General features: G+C 37.5%; 1 protein-coding gene across 8 annotated transcripts in view; it reads left to right on the top strand.

Annotated features, from left to right (window-relative positions):
* RNF111 (ring finger protein 111) overlaps positions 1-19,297 on the top strand; it is a 126,695-nt gene that overhangs the window by 54,789 nt on the left and 52,609 nt on the right. The window lies entirely within an intron of this gene.

The following is a 19,297-nucleotide window of genomic DNA, read 5'->3' as shown; positions in this document are numbered from 1 at the left end:
AGATTGTCTAATGTTTTACTCATTGGTTTCACTGGGGGTGTGGGTTATGTAGAAGAGCCCCACAGAGGTGAAGTCCCTTGTTAGCAGCATGATTTACAGTATTAACCTTGATCATCTGACCGGGGTAATATTTGCTGCATCGTAGTTATTCTCCTTCTTAGTCCTTTCTTTGGAATCAAGTCAGGAGCAAGTCACTAAAGGGAGAGGGGTTAAGCTCTACCCCCTTCCTGGAAGGTATGCATTTACATAAGTCATTTGGAATTCTTCTATAAGGAAGTTTTGTCTCTTTGCTCCCACTTATTAATTTGTTCAGTCATTTATGTCAGTATGGTTTAATGAATATTTATTTTATACTTCGGGTTAGAATCTAATAATATTTATTTTGTTGCTACAATTCTATTTTTTGACCACTGGGAACTCTTTCAGGTTGGCTCTGGTGTCGCTTTGACATGCCTCTGTTCTTTTGAGTGTGTGTGTGTGTGTGTGTGTGTGTGTGTGTTCTTTACTTTCTACTCCACGCTCATCTTGTATCTTCCCTGTCACAGATCTAGAACCGAGGAGCCCTGGTTCCTTTTTTATTGGAGAATGATATTAAAAATCAAAATTTGGATGCTGGGTCCTAGCGTCCTTTTTACTTGACTCTTCAGTTCCTATTCAGAATGCCTGGAAAGTCTGAACCTGGACATTTGGTTGAATGATGAAAGAGTTTTAGCATCACACATTTGTATTATAGTACGTTGTAGTATCTGTGTGTGTGCTTTGTCTTGTGCTCTGGAGTCATAAGGAACAGCTTTATAAAAGCACTTCTAAGCGTTTAAAAAAAGAAAAGTTGGAATGCTTTAGAAGAATGTGTGCTTATTTTAAGGGCAGGCAAGTAGGGAAAAGTCAGATACTTCTGTTTTATTTTGAGCCTCAAAAAATGAACTCTTCTTTAGATACAAAAAGAAAGGGTGTCATCAGGAAACCTGCCATGGACAAACAGATGTATTTGAGAACTCATGCTAACAGGAATTGTAGACTTCCTAAAGTCTGTTCGTCTCTGTCATCATCATCACCATCATCATCATCATCGCTACCATCATCAATAATATTAGTATTATTTTGCCATAGATACTGTTACTCCAGCCTTACCTCTCTTTCCCATAATGCTGGCTTTTTTCTTTTTTTCTTTTTAATTATAGAAATCATTTGCAAATGATTTGTAGACTGTCAGGACAGGTAAAAAAAGGTGAGGGAGATTGGAGCCTCTTTCCAATTGCTTTGGCTGGAGTTTGGCTCCAAGTAATGGAAACTGGAGCTTTTAAATGTATTTTTGCCTTGGGGCACCTGGGTGGCTCAATCGGTTAAGCATCTGACTTTGCCTCAAGTCATGATGTCACAGTTCATGAGTTTGAGCCCCCGTTGGGCTCTGTGCTGACAGCTTAGAGCCTGGAGCCTTCTTCGAATTCTGTGTCTCCCTCTCTCTCTGCTCCTCCCCCGCTCATGCTCTGTTGCTCTCTCTCCTTCAAAAATAAATTAAAACATTCAGAAAAATAAAAAAAAATGTATTTCTGCCTTGAAACTTTTTTATTAAACATTTTAGAAAATGAGTGGACCTTGATCTAGGAATGAGTTTATTGTTGAACTCTCTTGCAAAATCTGATTTGAAATAGCAATTGCAGCTCTAAGAAAGGTTTTAATTAGAACAGCAGAGTTTGTCCTTGTCAAAATGGTGAAAGAGCCAGTGATATTCACAAGTTTTCTAAGTTTCCTACTTTCTTATCCTTTAAAAACCTTTTAGTTCAGCCTTTATCCTCCTAATTATATTTAGCCTTAGATTTTAGGATTGGTACCCCCTAGGAACCAAAGTTTTTAAATAACAAACCTGAATCTCTCTTTTTAAAAACATTTGGTTATTTTGCTTCATAAATTTCTCAAAATAAAAAGAAGGTAAAGAAAAAAATAAATAAATAATTATAGGTAAGATAGAGAAGTCACCCATGTTTTCCTTCTTACCAGTTTGAAGAAACTTTGTAAGTTAGGAATATAGTTTCGTATTTTGCAAGTATTTTGTGTATTTTAAAATTTTATTCTTTTACCACTTTTATGAATTTATATGCAGTTTTTTGTACTATTGACATTTTCATGTTATTTTTTACATTTTCATTAAAAATTGAGATAATTTTGGGGCACCTGTGTGGCTCAGTCTTTTGAACATCCAACTCTTGATTTTGGCTCAGGTTATGATCCCATGGTTATGGGATTGAGCCCCATGTCAGGCTCTGTGCTGAGTGTGGAGCCTGCTTAAGATTCTCTGTCTCTCCTTCTGCCCCTCTCCCCACTTGTGCACCCTCTCTCTTGCTCTCTCTCTCTCTCTCTCTCTCTCTGTCAAGTTAAATAAAAATTGAGATAATACTGTTAGTCACAATTGGCATGTTTCCTTGCAAGCAACTAAAATTTATTAACCGTATTGTTGTAAATATGCCTCAAACATGCCATGTACGTGTTTATTTTACTGAGAACAATCTGTTTTCTGGTTGGCTCAGAATTATGATTCTGAACATCAGCTTTTATTCTGTGCTATATTACAGTGTTGTCCTCAGAATCTCTTCACATAAATAATCTTATTCTAGACAAACTGAACTTTATAGTTTTTGGGACAAAAGTGCATTAGTTCTTCTGTCCCTTACTTGTTTTTAGGTGTTGCCACCAATATTCTGCTGTTATACCTGGAATCCAGACAACTAAGCTTATTAGAATTACATGTAAAATAAAATAGTCTCTGAATATTGAATTGCATGTGGTTTTTATGACAATTACCGTTATCCTTCAGAGAATCATTTTCCTGTAGGTTATGTTTCTAAGAATTGAAGTTGTGGAAATCTAACTTCCAAAGAAATGGACTATTTATTATTGCCTTACAGAAAGAGAAAACAGGAGTTATTTGAACAGTATGATAAGACTTGAAGAGTATTTTATGCACGACAATTGCAATTATGAAAGATACCATATTTTAATATGAATATTTGCCTAGATATGATACCAGCAAAAAACAGCATTGATTCCAAAGTAAGATACTTCTGTAGGGTTCTGCAGTTTGTGATTCTAGCTTGATTTTTGAGCAGTGCTCTGAAAAAATGTTGAAAGCTTCATGGTCATATTCTGGTATTTTGGCTCAAGTTTGGTTGATTCTGGGGATGTAGTCCTTGATTTGGTAAAGCAGCCTACCCTCCCTTCTTCTCTCTCTCCCTGCATCTCTTCTTTCCTTCCACACTGGGAGAGTAGGTAGAAAAGAATATAAGCTGGAGCACCTAGGTGGCACGGTTGGTTGAACGCTGACTCTTGATTTTGGTTCAGATCATGATCTCGAGGTTCATGGAATTGTGGAATCATAGGCTTTGGGCTGACAGCGTAGAGCCTACTTAGTATTCTCTCCCTCTCTCTCTGCCCCTCCCCCACTTGCATTCACTCTTGCTCTCTAAATAAACTTAAAAGGACTATGAAGTAAGGTTTATCCATGTAATAACTGATTATAGTGGCTTTTGGTTGGGCTGCCTTAATAGCATAAAGTTGCCAGTTTAAGTCCTTTTTTGAGTGGAGGGATGCTGTTATCTATTTTCTAGTACAGGAGGGCATGTTTGATTAAGGGTCCTGATATCAACTGAAAAGTTAGAGATTGGGTAAAGGGAAATGAGATGCCAGACTTTATTTTGGTAGCCTCTATTTTCTATAAAGTAAGGGGCAGAGGTTAGTAATTTGCTCAAAATGAGAGGATGTAAAAGGAGGAGAGGGCTTGAGGAAATAAGTTAATATTGGAGTCCTTTACTGTGAGGAAAGAAAGAATTGCCAAGTTGTTATTAGTTTCGTTGATGTTAAAAAATTTCTTTTCAATTAAAAATAATTGGTACTGGGTTAGGATGATTTAAATATAGCAGCAGCCTAAAAGCAAAGGCACGTGGTTTAATTGATATAGAATTATTGCTAAGAAAAGTGTTTACAGAAGAAAGGGATAAAGAATTTAGAGCAGAGCTTTTTAGCTGTATACTATGATTGGGTTGCAGGTATGTGGAGATATCTTCAAGCCATGAAGATAGAGGGTCTGGGATGGCTGGAGCCCCAGGGCTGGCACCTTATAGATGTCTTATCTACCCTAAATGCCCAACATATAGAATATTCTATGTGTATCATGACATAAAAAATAGTTGGGAAGCACTAATTTCTGGAGTTGGTGAGAGCCGTACTGAGGTATATTACGAGGTCTTGCTGGTTAGTCAAAATGTGAAGTCAGGAGAAGATTAATAAATAGAATGGCTTCCAGGGTTTTGCCTTCTCAAATCTTCTCCTGTCTCAGACTTTTTTTTTTTTTTTTTTGCTGTCTTACTTATGATGCATACTCTATCATACAATACTTTTAGCTGTATGTTCTCTATATTCTGACTTTCACTTTTATGAAAGCAGATAATTTATTGACTATAGTGATTTTATTTTCCTCCAAGTAGATGATCTTGGTAGATGATAGAGTAGATGATACAGCTAAAAGCTGTATTTTCAGACCTGATATTTTAGGCATAGTCCCACCTTGTTGTCTTACTATTATTTCAAAATCAAAATATCCAAAACTGAATCCCTGCATTCTCTTTCCAGTTAACTTTATTTTCCAACAGAGACTTAACGTTTCCTGTAGATATCCAATCAGGAGGTCCCAGACTGGGCATTGGCTTTTTTCTTCTTTCCTGTTTCCCTATATTATTTCTTTGTCTTAAATGACTCTCACATTTTCCTATCCTGCCTTTTCCTTATTTCCTTATTTCACCTCTCCTGTCTCCCCCCACTTCCCCCCTCCCTCCACTCCCACCTTTAAAGCTGCCCTCTGCTCCCATCACAACAAAGCTTTCTCCCTGGTCTCTCTGACTTTTCCTTCAAGCCTACGTCTGTCATGACAGTACCTCCTCAATTAAATTTTCTAAAATGTGTTAAGTGGAAGCATAGAATTCCTCACTTCTTGATAATTTGACTCCAGCTTATTCCCTCCCACTGAAACAAAAACAAAAACAAAAACAAAAACACCCATACCCCAAACATGAGAGTATTTAAATACTACCATCTCTGGCTACCATCATCTTGTACATCCTTCGTGGTTTGACATGGATGTCATCTTCTCTATGCAGCCTTTCCCAGAAACACCAGTTGCTTCCTCCTTTGTGTTCCCATGGAGGGTACTATTATTTATATCATTATTTATAGCATTCTATATTTTGGCTATTTACATTCTTTTGTGCTAAATTACGGGTTTCTTGAAGGATAGGAGCCTGTATCTTATATCTTTGCCCAGAGATCTGGCATACAAAGTAGTTTTCTGTAACTATTTGAATAACTGACATTTTCAATATCAGTCAGAACTTTTCATCTTGACTTTTAGCCCACCATAATTTGGTTCCAGTCTACTTTTTAAAAAAAATTTTTTTTAACATTTATTCATTTTTGAGAGACGAGACAGGCTCCAGGCCCTGAGCTGTTAGCACAGAGCCTGATACGGGGCTCAAACCCACCGACTGTGAGATTGTGACCTGAGCTGAAGTCAGACGCTCAACCAACTGAGCCACCCAGGCATCCCTTCTACCTACTTGTATTTCCTTGCTTATAAGGATGTGCTGACTGTTTCTTTGAGGTTGTTTTTCTTCAAAGAGTCTTGTCTAAGCCACAATAACTTTTATTTTTGTATTTTTGATTTTTATTTCTCCTATAGCATCTTTCAACATATGTGACTATAAGACCAAATCATTGTAAATTATTGACAAAAATTAGTTCAAAATGGTAAATGTGTTTCTGTAAAGATTTAAGATTCTGTTTAGCAGTATGGTTTAATTCTATAGTTAGCTCTTGCAGATTGTTAAAATTTGATTAAGATATTAGGTGTATTAAAGCAGATAATTTCCATATTTTAAAATATTGGTCATCTTTAAATTGGCTTCTATCACTTTAAAAAAGAATTTTCAACTCAACTGAGTTCCAATCTGCAAGGAAACCTGGTGGCCACTTGAAGTTCAGTTTTGGAAACTGGAAGTTTAAGAAATAGTAATCTCTAAGATTAGTTTGTAAATTTGAAGCTTTGAAAGTGGCAGATTGATTACTTAAAGAATTATCAAGAATGAAAGATGATGAAGGTTTGTTTTCCTTGTACATTATTTTTTTTACTTCTTACTCCTTTCAGTTAACCCAACAATACTAATTACTATTCTTTTAATGATGACTTTATGAAATGGTTATATGATAAATTATTATTTTCCAGGTATTAAAATTTCTTTGCAAAGGTAGCTCAGAAACAACATGCCTAAAACCATAGACCAGTATCAATAATTAAAAAGCGTAATCCATTTTTTAAAAAGGGAGGGGGGGCGCCTGGGTGGCTCAGTCATCGGTTAAGCGTCCCTCTTTAGCTCAGGTCGTGATCTCACAGCTCGTGAGTTTGAGCCCCAGGTCAGGCTCTGTGCTGACAGGTCAGAGTCTGGAGCCTGATTTGGATTCTTTGTCTCTCTCTCTCCCTCCCTCCCTCCCTCCCTCTCTCTCTCTCTCTCTCTCTCTCTCTCTCTCTCTCTCTGTGTCTCTCTCTCTGCTTCTCCCCCACTTGCGCTCTCTATCTCTCAAAAAAAAAATAAACGTTAAAACAAAAAACAAAGTTCTCTCCTAGTCCAGCGGAGAAATAAAATATATTCTGTCTTTATTAATTTTTTGTTCCTTTAAAAAATCCTGGTACTTTATTTTTTTTTAAGTTAATTTGTTATTAAGTTAATTAAGTTATTTTGAGAGACAGAGAGAGATGAGTGAGAGTACATGGGAGGGGCAGAGAGAGAGAGGAGGAGAGAGTATCCCAGGCAGGCTGTGTGCTGAAAGCCCAGGGCTCAATGCCATGAACCATGAGATCATGACCTGAGCTGAAATCAAGAGTCAGATGCTTAAATGACTGAACCACCCAGGTGTTCCCTTGTACTTCGATTTTAAAGGGGGCAAGTGATTGTTTTATAAAAAATTCAAGCCACACAGAAGTTTGTAACACAAAAGTTGAAAGCTTCCAGCCCAGTGCTGTAAATCTCCCTCATACACTTTCAGTTCCAAACTAAGTATGTATTTTTCTATATGTCTTACATGCACATATAAACAATAGTTGTTTTACAAAAAAAGGATTGTTTTATAGCAGCCTTATGTACAATCTGCTTTATTTTATTATTATTATTTTTTTTAATGTTTATTTTGGGGGGGGGGGGAGGGGCCGAGAGAGAGGGAGACACAGAATCTGAAACAGGCTCCAGGCTCTGAGCTGTCAGCATGGAGCCCATTGTGGGGCTAGAACTCACAAACCACGAGATCATGACCTGAGCCAAATTCAGATGCTTAACAGACTGAGCCACCCAGGTATCTTGCAACCTGCTTTAAAAAAATTATCTGTACTTTCTGTATCCTTTTGTGCAAAACTTACCTTATTTTTAAAGGCTGCTCAGCAGTTTTATTTGTATACCTTAATTTTATCTTAGTTGTAAAAATCAAAACTTGATTAGAAAGGAAAAACACTTGAATCAGATTTTTCCTTGTACCTACATATATAGCTGTGTACAGTTCTTATTTAAAAAAATTTTTTTTTGATGTTTGTTTATTTTTGAGAGAGAGACAGACAGAGCATGAGTCGGGGAGGGGCAGAGAGAGAGAGACACACACACAGAATCTGAAGTAGGCTCCAGGCTCTGAGCTGTTAGCACAGAGCCCTACACAGGGTTTGCACTCATGAACCCTGAGATCATCCCGTGAGCTGAAGTCGGATGCTTAACCGACTGAGCCACCCAGGTGCTCCCAGTTATTATTATTTTTAATTAAATGTTGATTGTTCCAAAGTTCCAGTGAACAAAATGGCAAGAAATGAATTTGAATTATTAGTATGAATTTGAATTAATCTTTAAGTTTAATCTTCAGTGTTTCTAAAGGCATAACATGTCCATGATGATAGTATTTATGTTTTATATTTTAAAAAACTATGGCTTTCTTATAATTTGTAACAAAGCCAGTTTGGAATCTTTGATCATACAGAAATGAGGTGTTGCTCCACTTAGATGAATTGTCTTTTACATCCTGTTGTACAGTTCTGTGGTTTTTTGCATATAGATATTTTTTGGTTGATTCTTTTCGTTTTTTTGATAGAATATATTTTACATAACAGATTGTTAGCAGAATTTTTATATTTCATATTTCATGTTGCAATATAAATTCCAGAGTCCAGGCTTCTGTACCAGAAATGTTAGACATTGTGTGGTATGCCCTTTGATTTGCAGTACCGCTTTCCTAACTGGTTGAAACTGACTCCCTGATACTCTTCAGCCTTTCCAGGATCGATACACCGTTCATTTTGCTACTGGTCGTGATGTTACCATAATCATGGCTAGAGTAGTAGACTCTGTATATTGAACTCCACCTAGTTTGTACTGATAGGAGACCTAAATAGATGTTAGATGTATTTTCCTTTGATGACTAATACTTGAGGGTTTTAGAGTATTTTAAACAAGACAGACAAGATCATTAAGTTCATTGAGTAATAGAAACCTATTATTTGAGAGAGATTTACCTTTTTCCAAAAGTAGAAAGAAGGTCTATTAGAAATGAGGGAACATACAGCTCCCCAGAGTTAAATCCTCCATAGTAGTGTAGAATTATTTGTTTTCATTGGTTTTGTGACAAAGAAACTTAGTCCTTTATTTTTATACTTTAAGGTTCTATAGGAACAGTTGATTGTATGCCCTTCATTGACTCTAAGGATTTCATTTAGGTGAAAGGAAAGGTCTTAAACATCATATTTCTTATCTCTGTAACCGCTAGAAAAGGGATTTATAACAGCTATTATGCCAGGGACTCTGCCAGGTATTCTCATTTAACCCTTTAAGCAGTTTTATGAGATAGATACTATTATCCCAATTTTCTAGACAGGGAGTTTAAGTAATCTGCCCAAGGTGACACAGCTAGTCAGGGGCAGAGTCTAAGATTTGAACCCAGATCTGTTTAGTATACAAATGAATGACACTTACTTTTGCTTGACTATTTATTCTTTTCTATTAGTGATTCCACCTAAACATGGAAAAATCACCTTCCCTAGGGCACCTCTGTGGCTTAGTTGGTTAAGTGTCTGACTCTTGATTTTGACTGAGGTCATGGTCTCACAGTTCATGGGTTTGAGCCCCGTGTTGGGCTCTGTGCTTGCGGCTGGGAGCTTGCTTGGGATATTCTCTCTCCCTTTCTCTCTACCTCCCCCCCCCCCCCCCCCCCCCGCTCACGTTCACTTGCTCGTTCTTGCGCGCGCTCTCTCTCTCTCTCTCCCTCCAAATACAAACTTAAAAAAAAAAAAAAAAAGGAAAATCGCCTTCCCTGTTTGTTATTCAGTATCTTTTTCCCATAATGTTTTCCTGTAGTTCTTAGATAAGCTGTAGATTTTTTGATTATTATCATAATGCCTCATTTTCTCTAGCTTCATAGAATATTTTGAGAATATTTTATAAGACTTTTTAGTTTTACAATCTTCTGTTTGGTTGGTTGGTTGGTCAGTCAGCTAGTTCTTTTCCCTAAGTCATTTGCAAACAAGTCACTTTTCTGCGTTGGAGAACAAAGACTTCATTCACAGAGGAGCTTTAGCTGAGATAGTCAACCCTTGTGAAAGTCTCTAAAGGTAAACATGGTGCTATCTGTGCTTCTCAGTTCCCCTTTGCTCTTTCAGAGGAGATAGTGTTCCTGGGCATACCTCTCCTTGGGCAACTTTCAGAGCCTGACAGTTCTAAACTCCATTGTACTATATATACCTTCATTCCTTTTAATGTCATGAGCAATAGTATCTAGAGCAGCATGGAATGGAGGATGTCCCTGAATCTCCTTGCATGGATATATAATACGGCATTCCTCATTATATTAGCATAGACCCATCCAGTGATACTCCTTGTCCTACCACCTCTCTACCCGGATGATATCAAGGGTTTACTTTGGTACTGAGAAAAGTAAGAAATTCTGAGCTGCTTAACATGGAACTGTGAATAGATCTATGTGTTCTGGAGAACTGTGGATGACAGAGAATCTTTGAAGGTTAGGAGAACTAGAATGCTAGTTTCCCTTGTTTTATGATTTAAAAAATGTGCTAGTATTTTGGAGTCATATTAAAATTTCCCAATAATTTCTGCATAACTTTCATAGTAATTAATAGTTGTTTTCATGTAGGTCCTATGTGTCTCTTGTTAAAGGTGATACTGGATATTAAATCTTTTTACCCCGATTGTGAATGGTATATTTTTGTTATTCTGTAGTATTTTCTAAGTTGTTTCTGTTTATTTAAAGGCAAGTCATTGATTTTAGAGAATTATTGTGGTATACACACATATAACTTCCCTGTGTTAGTATTTCCAGTGGTTTTCTTGTTGATCTCATCTGTTGATGTCATCTGCAAATAGTGACCCCCCGTCCCCCCAAAAAAAATCACCTCCTTTTATTTATATCCATTCTCTGGTTTGAATGACTTGACTAGCCCTTCCGGAACAGTGTTATGTAGTGATGAAAACCTTCTTTTTCTTGATCTTGATGAGAACTAATCATCAGTTTTATTTTGTTTCTGAATTATGCAGGCCAAAGGAAACATGTGAGCTGAATCAAGCCATAATTCTCTGTTTTGAAGATTTATTTTTTAACACTGGACCTTGATACTCTCAGGGATATGAAAAGTGGTCTCTATAGACTTTCTGGAAGATGCAACTACTTTCCTATTTAATACTTACTATGAATCAAGAAACAGCATATAGATCAGGTTACCAATTTTATGGAGGAGAAAATCTCTTGGTGCCTTACCATTGCCTTTTGTGATCAGTTTCTCTATTTCAAGAACTTTTTGGGCCCTCACATATAAAGTAAATGTCTTCTGTAGTTCTAGGACTGCTGCAACTGAAAATTAGGTTATGATAAATGTTTAAGAAGTCTTAGACATTATTAGTTAAGCTTCTGACTCTTGGTTTCGGCTCAGGTCGTGATCTCACGGTTCGTGAGTTCCAGCCCCGTGTTGGGTTCCACACTGACAGCGAGGAGTCTGCTTGGAACTTTCTCTCTCTCTCTTTCTCTCTCTCTTTCTCTCTCTCTTTCTGTCCCTCCCACACTCACACACATACTCTCTCAAAATAAATAAATAAATTTAAAATAAAAAAGAGTAAGATACAAAAATAAAAAAAGAAAGAAGTTGGTTTTTAAATGGAGTGGATGTTAGTCCAGGTCCTCTGAGAAACAGATGCCCCAACAGGATTAAATGTACAAGGAATTGGATTTTTTGTGGTAAAATATACATCATATAAAATTTACTATTTTAACCATTTTGTAAGTGTGCAGTTTGGCATTAAATATATTCACACTGTATTGCAACCATCACCACCATCCATTTCCACAACTTTTTTTTATCTTTCCTAACTGAAATTCTGTACCCATTTAACACTAATTTCCATTCCCCTCTCCCCCTATACTCTGTTGATCACCATTCCACTTTCTGTTTCTGAATTTGGCTAGGTACCTCATATAAATGGAATCATACAGTATTTGTCCTTTTGTGATTGGCTCTTTCACTTAGCTTAATGTCATCAAGCTTCATTCATGTTGTGGCATCTGTCACAATTTCCTTTTTTTTTTTTAAGCCTATATTTTTTTAGAGCAGTTTCAGGCTTACAACAAAATTGAGAGGGAGGTTTATGAGAGACTTCTCATATACTCTCTGCCTCCACACATGCATGGATAGCCATCCCCTATTATCAACATCATTCACCAGAATAGTACATTCTTTAAAAATTTTTTAAATATTTTTGAGAGATAGAGACAGAATGTGAGTGGGGGAGGGGCAGAGAGAGAGAGAGACAGAGAGAGAGAGAGAGAGAGAGAGAGAGAGAGAGAGAGAGAAAGACATAGATTCTGAAGTAGGCTCCAGGCACTGAGGTGTGAGCACAGAGCCCAATGTGGGACTTGAACCCACAAACCACGAGATCATGACATGAACTGAGGTCAGGCTCTTAACTGACTGAGCCACCCAGGTGCTCCTCCTCCCCCTGCTTTGTTAAACCAAAGATGAACCTAGATTGACCCATTGTCATCACTCAGATATCTATAGTTTACCTTAGAGTTCACTCTTGGGATATGTCTCTGGGTTGGGACAAATGTATAATGGTATGTATCCCTCATGATAATGCCAGACAGTTTTTCATTGCCCTAAAAATCCTTTTTGCTTTACCTGTTCATCATCCCTCAAGCCCACTGCCTGCAACCACTAATCTTTTTGTCTCCTTAGTTTTGTCTTTTCCAGAATTTCTTGCACTGTAGTTGGAAGCATTCAGCTTATATATAGCTTTTTCAGGTTGGCTTCTTTGACTTAATAATGTGCATTTAATGTTCCTGCATGTTTTTTCTTTCTTTTTTTTTTTTTTTTTTTTTAAATTTTTTTTCAACGTTTTTTATTTATTTTTGGGACAGAGAGAGACAGAGCATGAACGGGGGAGGGGCAGAGAGAGAGGGAGACACAGAATCGGAAACAGGCTCCAGGCTCCGAGCCATCAGCCCAGAGCCCGACGCGGGGCTCGAACTCACGGACCGCGAGATCGTGACCTGGCTGAAGTCGGACGCTTAACCGACTGCGCCACCCAGGCGCCCCCCTGCATGTTTTTTCATGGCTTGATAGCTCTTTTCTTCTTAGCACTGAATAATATTCCATTGTCTGGATGCACCGCAGTTTATCCACTCACTTCCTGAAGGATATCTTGGTTGTATCCAAGTTTTGCCAATTATGAGTAAAGCCATTGTTAATATCTAGTGCAAGTTTTTATATGGATTCCTTCAGTTTTAAGACTGAGCAGTATTTCACTGTGTATTTACATCACATTTTGTTTATCCATTCATCTGCTGATGGACATTTAGTTTGCTTCCTGTTTTTGGCTCTTGTGAACATGTGTATCAAATATCTGTTTGAGTCCCTGCTTTCTTTTAGGTATACAACTAGAAATGGAATTGCTGGATCATATTGTAATTCTCTGTTAACTTCTGAGGAATTGCCATATTCTTTTCCACAGCTGCTGCACCATTATACATTCCCACCCGCAGTGTACAAGGGGTCCAGTTTCTCTACCTCTTAGTGATACTTGTCACTTTATTTTTTAGATAATAGCCATCCTAATGAGTGAGAAGTAGTATCACATTGTATTTTTGACTTACATTTCCCTAATGATTAGTGAAATAATTGAGCATCTTTTTATGTTCTTATTGGCCATTTGTATATCTTCTTTGGAGAAATGATTATTCAATTCCTTTGCTCATTTTCAATTTTAGGTTTGGATTCTGAGCGTTGCTTACTATTTGACAAGTCACTTAAACTTTCTAAGTTTTACTATTTTGATGGAGCTAGACATGCAGAATATTGTATATGGCACAAAGTATGTGCCAACAAATTGGAAGATATTCTTTTTTTTTTCCCTTTAGTGTTTTATAATCTGTATTTCTCTCTCTCCACACTTTGTGAATTTTGTGAGGGTTAGGACAGTGATCTTAATTTTATGTCAGTAGTTGGATCATTGTATCGTGCAGCCCCTGATACACACCATAATGGACCTGCTGGAACTGTTGATTCAATAAATGCAGTTTAAGTGTTCTGTGAGTTTTATCCTGGAAGTTTTTTACATTATCCCACTTTCTTCTGCACTCTGATAACATTATAGCTATAATTGCTTCTTCTGGAACCTTTAGTGTATTGTCTGTAATTGTTTATTTCATCTTGATGCCTTTGGTCAGCAAGAGTCAAGTGAATTATTTGATAGCTAACAGTCTATCCTCTGAACATTATTTCCTAGTTAGGTGAGGTTGTCTTAATCATTGGTCTTTTTTCACATTTTTATTATATCTAGCCGCCTAAAAGAAGTTGAGTTTGGCCATGTCACAATAGTTATTCTGACTAACTTCCTTCTTTCCATCAGGTATCAATCACTCTGAAAGTTAATTATTATTTGCTAATAAGTTTATCAAGGTTACCCTCACTCTTTTTCATAATTGAGTATATTATCAGATTGTGTGCTCCTACCACCTGTAAGAGCAGAACTGTCTCTTTAAGAAATTTAGTTTCTTGGGGTGCCTGGGTGGCTCAGTCAATTGAACTCATACTTCAGCTCAGGTCATGATCTCACACTCATGGGTTCGAGCCCTGCGTTGGGCTCTGTGCTGACAGCTCAGAGCCTGGGGCCTGCTTTGGATTCTGTGTCTCCCTCTCTCTGCCCCTCCCCGACTTACACTCTGTCTGTCTCTCTCTCTCAAAATAAATAAACATAATAAAATTTTGAAAAAAAAATTTAGTTTGTTTTGATGGGGCGCCGGGGTGGCTTAGTCGGTTAAGCTTCTGACTTTGGCTTGGGTCATGATTTCCGTGGTACTGACTTCAAGCCCCACGTCAGGCTCTGCTCACAGCTCAGAGCCTGGAGTTTGTTTCATATTCTGTGTCTCCTGTCTCTCTCTCTCTCTCTCTCTCTCTCTCTCTCTATCTCTCTCTCTCTCTGTCAAAAATAAACATTAAAAAAATGAAAAAAAAAAAAGAAATTTCGTTTGTTTGGAGCATTTTGCTAATGTAGTTATGAGCCCAAAATGGTGCCTTTTGGGGTGAAATATCTTTCTTGCTAAATGAAATTTTGACTATTCAAAATATGTAACAAACCGTATTGTCCATACTATTTAGCTGTAAGTAGTGGAAGTTATTAAGCATTTAGGTGTACTAGGAGAGAGTATTCTGTCAGGTACTTGATTTCATATTCTTAAACTGGCACATAGTAAAATAAATATCAATAAAGGAGAGTTAAAAATTCAAAACATGTTCTAATATCCCGGTGGTATAATAGAAAAATACAAAATCATCTTATGGATGTTTTTAAAAATCTTTTAGAGCTCTGTAAAATCTCTCATCAAATTTTTATTTAAACTTAACAATACTTACCATTGGTGGTTAATGTTCATACCAGTAATAATGACTGGTTATAAAACATATTTCAGTTTAGAAGCAGAGTTCCTCAAAGTTGTATCCATAATCTTAATGAGTTTTTACTCCCACTTCTCACATAAGTGTAATTTATTAAAAAAATTTTTTTTAATCTTTATTTTTGGGAGAGAGACAGAGTGTGAGCAGGGGAGGAGCAGAGAGAGAGGGAGACACAATCCAAAGCAGGCTCCAGGCCCTGAGCTGTCAGCACAGAACCTGACGCAGGGCTTGAACTCACGAACTGTGAGATCATGACCTGAGCCAAAGTCGGACACTCAACTGAGTCACCCAAGCGCCCCACATAAGTGTAATTTATGATGTAAATTGCCAAATCCTAACCCTAATTTTTAGTTCTAAAAGTTAACATTTTTAGTCATTGTGCTTTTTTTCACGGAAGGTTTACTACTAGTTGTGTATCTTATACTAACATCAGGAGTAATTGGTATGCCACTTTCATGACATAGCAATAAAATGATCCGATCAAACTCACAAAGAGGTACTAGTCCTGTAGATTCAGTATTGAAATAATGTATAATAGCAAACCAGCCCTGATGTGGCTAAGGAGATAGATATATCTAGTACATATTTAACCTCCTTTTTAAATTAGCTCAACCAATCATTTTTATTGAAATAAAAGGCTAGAGGGGTGTCTGGGTGGTTCAGTCCATTAAGCATCTAACTTCGACTCAGTCATGATCTTGCAGGGCGTGGTTTCGAGCCTCATGTTGGGCTCTGTGCTGATAGCTCAGAGCCTGGAGCCTGCTTCAGGTTCTGTGTCTCCCTATCACTCTGCCCCTCCCCCACTTGTGCTCTGTCTCTGTCTTGCATTCTCTCAAAAAATGAATAAACATTAAAAAAAATTTTTAAAAAGGAAATAAAAGACTACATTATGATTTCATCAAATACCAAAGAGTTTGTAACATTCTTTATTGATTCTTTGTGTTAGTTTTGCTGTGTTTTTAGTTAAAAAATGCAGTACTGGTATTTGTTTCTTTTCATGAACTTCTTTTTCTCAGTTTAAAATAAGAACATGAATTAGAGTACTCCCTTGGTGGGAACAGTTTAGATAACATGGGGTGTTAATTTTGCATTTGATGTATGCTTGACAGATTACTCTGAGAACAGTTATTGGTGTGCAAACACACGCACCCCCCCTCCCCCCCCCCCCCCCCAAACCGGCCACCGTATACCACCTGTCCCTTATTCTCTCCCTGCTGTCAGCTGGGCAGATAAAATTCTCCAAAACCCAGAGCAGAGTTAACCATAAAGAGTTCCATTGTTTTGGCTTTGGGCCATAAACTAATGGAAAAGAAATCGAGTTTAGTAAATTATGCAATGAATCACTTCTTTGTAAATTTACTTATGGATTCCTGTTCTCAGAAGTGATCTGTCCTTTTGGCAGGTTTTCATTGCCTCTCAGGATCTCCATTACCAGGACTCAGAGGGTAACTTAGTAATTAAGAGTGAGGAGTCTGAAATGGTTTTTTTTCTGCAGCATATAAAACTTATGTTTTCAGTGATCCAACTCGTCAAGACTCCTGGGAGATGTAGACTTCTGGAAGATCCCCAGATTTTTCCAAATGACGTAACACTTGATGGGATTGGAGAGGGGTCCATAGTTATCTTATACTTTCCCTCTTGACTTTTTGACAACGGCCTTATGGAGGTAGAATTCACATACCATTACAATTCTCCCTGTTTAAGTGTGTACGTCAGAGGTTTTTACAATATTCAAAGTTGATTATCACCACAGTCAGTTTTAAAAACATTTTCAGTTCACTGAAAGTAACCCTATACTCTTTGGCCATCACATCCCAATCCTCCTATTCTCCTGCCCCAGGCAATGACTACTCTACTTTCTGTCTCTATAGCATTGGCTGTTCTGAACATTGTTATGAAAGGAATCTTTAAAAATGTAGTCTTGTGACTTTTTTTTTTTTAGTGTAGCATTTTTGAGGTTCATATCACTTTGTAGCATGAATTAATATTTCCTTCCTTCCTTCCTTCCTTCCTTCCTTCCTTCCTTCCTTCCTTTCCTTCTTTCTTAGACGCGGGGATGGGCAGAAGGAGAGAGAGAATCTTAAGCAGGTTCAGTACGGGGCTTTATCCCATGACTGACTGTGAGATCATGACCTGAGCCAAAACCAAAAGTCAGATGCTCAACCTACTGAGCCACTCAGGTGCCTCTCATTTCTTTTAATTTGTGAATAATCATTGTATGGATTTATTCATCAGTTGATGGCCATTTGTTTACACTTTTGGGCTATTGTGACAATTGGTACTATGAATAATAGGGCTACACCATTTTACATTCCTAAGTGGGCTACACCATTTTATATTCCACCAGCAATGTGTGAAGATTCCAGTTCTATTATATGCTTGCCAACACTTGTTATCTATATTTTTTTATTATAGCCATCCTGGTGGGCTGCCCCTTGAATCTTAAATCACACAAACCCATGCCTTATTATTATGATTTGTATTTGTTTTTAATGTTTATTTTTCAGAGAGACACGTGAGCAGGGGAGGGACAGAGAGCGAGTGAGACACAGAATCTGAAGCAGGCTCCAGGCTCTGAGCTGTCGGCACAGAGCCTGATGTGGGGCTTATGTTCATGGACTGTAAGATCATGATCTAAGCTAAAGTCAGACGCTTAACCAACTGAGCCATCCAGGCCCCCCATGATTTGGGTTTTCTTACATTTAATTATGGTGATCCTTGTCTGAGTGGCTGCCTCTTGTAATTTGCTCATTGCTGTGCCCATGTGTTCACACATCTTTGTGTTCCTCCTTTATTACTGATCCTGCTGAACTCCAGACAGGGCTTGATTTGGATACAGCACTGCCTGTTCTTCTAAATAATAATAGAAGTTAATTTAGAAGATGGAGGTTTTGATAGCTTTACATAGCAGTAGGCTGTTTCTGGGGTTCCTGGATGGCTTAGTCAATGGAGCATGCGACTCTTGATCTCAGGGTCATGAGTTCAGGCCTCACATTGGGCATGGAGCCCACTCAGAAAACAAACAAACAAAAAATAGAAGTTGGCTGTTCCATTTTTAAAATTACTCTCCTCAGTTCTGATAATAGTTATATATTAAAATAAAGTGGGAGACCTGTGAGGTTGTATAGTCCTGTTAATTGTCATTTGTGGAGAAGGAAAAGACTTCCTACCAATCCCTTTTTATCTTCTTTTTAGGAAGTGGTTCAAAAGTGCCTAACAAGGGGCGCCTGGGTGGCTCAGTCGGTTAAGCGGCCGACTTTGGCTCAGGTCATGATCTCGCGGTCCGTGAGTTCGAGCCCCGCGTCGGGCTCTGTGCTGATAGCTCAGAGCCTGGAGCCTGTTTCAGATTCTGTGTCTCCCTCTCTCCGACCCTCCCCCGTTCATGCTCTGTCTCTCTCTGTCTCAAAAATAAACGTTAAAAAAAAATTTAAAAAAAAATGCCTAACAAAAGTGAGTTTTGTTAAATACAAAACTCATCTGTAGTCTTAGAAGTTAAGATAGTGGTTACAACTCCCAGTAGGTGGAATGACTGGAAGGGGATTTCTGGGATGCTGGTTATCTTCTGTTCTGTGATCTTAGAGGTTACATAGATACGTTCATTTTGTGAGAGTTCATTGAGCTATAAATTTAGAATATATGTGTCTGTTATACTTAAGTAAATGCTAAAGTTAAAAATGTTAACATTATTTAATCATATTTTGCTCTTGTCACAATTAACTGCCTTTTAATAAATACATTCCATTTTGAGTCATATTTATTTATTACTTTTACATTATCACAGTTCTTGTGTATACATTACATTAATGTAGGTGCATTAATGTCAAGTCCTGTTGCTCAGCAGCCCCTGATTTCAGAGGCAGAAAGATTTAGGTTAGTTTTAGGAAGTTTGGTTTTATGTTCTGGTCTACTGCTCTAACTGAATGATCTTTAGCAACTCACAGTCTTAGCTGGAGTCCTTCTGCATGTATCTAAAACTTTGGGAAATGCAGTAATTGTGTATTTTGTCTGTCATTGAGTTCAGATTCTCATCAGAGAACAGAGTAGTATGAAGAAAAGAACCATGGGAAAGAGAAGATATATTTTTACTAGATCATTATTTATAGTAATCTTTCTAATATGGTAACCATCTAGATGTATAAGAAATATTTAATTACCACTTTCAGGATACCAGGAGAAACACATTGACTAATCAGAATCTTTTGAATGCTAGTCCTTTAATCTCTGATTACTGTAATAGGTTTTGAAGAAATTATTAGATTTTGACCAAAT

Source organism: Panthera onca, chromosome B3 (assembly GCF_046562875.1).
Source record: "Panthera onca isolate mPanOnc1 chromosome B3, mPanOnc1 haplotype 2, whole genome shotgun sequence".
Lineage (NCBI taxonomy): Eukaryota > Metazoa > Chordata > Mammalia > Carnivora > Felidae > Panthera > Panthera onca.
This window is presented reverse-complemented; position numbering and strand designations above follow the sequence as displayed.